The sequence below is a fragment of the Lycium barbarum genome, chromosome 3 (genome assembly GCF_019175385.1).
Source record: "Lycium barbarum isolate Lr01 chromosome 3, ASM1917538v2, whole genome shotgun sequence".
In the NCBI taxonomy this organism is placed as follows: domain Eukaryota; kingdom Viridiplantae; phylum Streptophyta; class Magnoliopsida; order Solanales; family Solanaceae; genus Lycium; species Lycium barbarum.
In genome coordinates, this window is record NC_083339.1 from 132,076,175 (window position 1) to 132,077,865 (window position 1,691).

The 1,691-nt window shown below is 30.8% G+C and overlaps 1 non-coding gene across 1 annotated transcript; it reads right to left on the bottom strand.

Annotated features, from left to right (window-relative positions):
* Positions 1-1,353: 1,353 nt before the first annotated feature.
* LOC132634589 (U6 spliceosomal RNA) lies at positions 1,354-1,456 on the bottom strand. The gene has a single exon (XR_009580289.1). It is a non-coding gene; the product is annotated as a U6 spliceosomal RNA (small nuclear RNA).
* Positions 1,457-1,691: the final 235 nt, after the last annotated feature.

Genomic DNA, 1,691 nt, shown 5'->3' on the forward strand with positions numbered 1-1,691 from the left:
CGCCACGATATCTTTTCAGTTTAATTTGTTGTGGGGATTGGAAGGTACGTCCTTTTAATAGACAGTTTTAGATATGGTTGCAACTTTCCCACAAGGATAATAAAATAAGAAAAATATATTAAAAAAAAAAAAAACCTATTTAACCAAAACCAACTCTATAACCCACCCATGTCTCCTAACTTCCTCATTCTCCATTCCCCCACGCACTATGCTACCATTTTTACTCCTTAGGTTGAAGCAGTATTTTTTCCTTTCGTTCTTGCTCAAGATCATTGCTCAAACTTTAATTATTGCTTCAACTATAATTTGCTGGCAGATGCTCAAAATGGTTTCAAAGTTCTTCTAAAATATCACTTGGCTTATCTTGATGAAGCACAAGGTACTCTTAATTTGTTTGTGCACTTTTGCTTAAAATTTTGACACACCAAGTTTTTGTTTCTTTTATCAATGTTTCTTTTATCAACATGTAAAAAGAGCACTTCTAACATGTTATTCAAATTTCATTTGGTTTATATAGCAGGAAGTAAAAGTGATAAATATTAATGAACAAATAGAGTAAATGAATTCTCTCTAGAGTGTACTCTTTTATCCGTAAAAATGGTTCTTACTCTGAATCTGAACTTTCCCATCCTCATGTCTACTGAAAGAGACAAAAATAAAGAAGGAAAAGAAAGATATATGAAATGAGAATGGCAACATTCATTTTCAGATGGTTGACATTTGGCACTTTTAAAAATGTACCTATCGCTTGCATGCTTTGGTTGGTGTTTTCGTGAAAGCAGAAGAAGGTAAATCAAGAAGAAAAAGGAACAATAGTGGTTGAAGTATGGAGAAAAAGGAACAACAGCCTAAACTGAGGATGATTTCAAGCATTCAAAATTCAAATATATTATTGGTACTCTTCTCTACTCCTCCAAAAGACTTTCCAACTTCTCATATGAAATCCAACTTCAAAAACACTTGGACATGCAAGATCACAAGAAGAAACTTACAACAATAAACATAGTATGCTTACGATGGCATAAACAAAATATGCATACAATTCTAATTTATATTTCTCTAGAATTATCCTTTATTTTTGGTATAGTTATCCTTATTTGTACTTTACAATGTCATATCTTCTGCAGAGAATGTTGATCCGATAAATTGCTGAGTGAATACCATCCATCGAAAAAGAAGAAAGAGTTAGTTATCCTTATTTGTACTTTACAATGTCATATCTTCTGCAGAGAATGTTGATCCAATAAATTGCTGAGTGAATACCATCCATCGAAAAAGAAGAAAGAGTTCCACCTTTATTAATATAATGGTCAGTTCCAAATAGTTGCTAATTTTTCTTATTACAATTTTTTTTTTAATTTGGATTATTTCTCGATTTGTGTGTGTCATCCTTGTGCAAGTGTCATGCTAATCTTCTTTGTATCGTTCCAATTTTATCAGATGTTCCCGAAGGGACTTTTTTTTGTTATTACAATTACGCATATATAACTTACCTTATTTGGTTATGTTCATGGACATAGTTTGAAATTGTTATAACTAAATTCATAATTGTCAGGATAATACAAAAAAAATTGTTACTATTTTTAGTTAGTGAATTGGAATACAAAAAAGTTTTTGAATTGATATTAGGAGATGAATATACGTGACTTTTCAAATTTTGGGAAAACGTTTTTAAAATATAATATAAATGC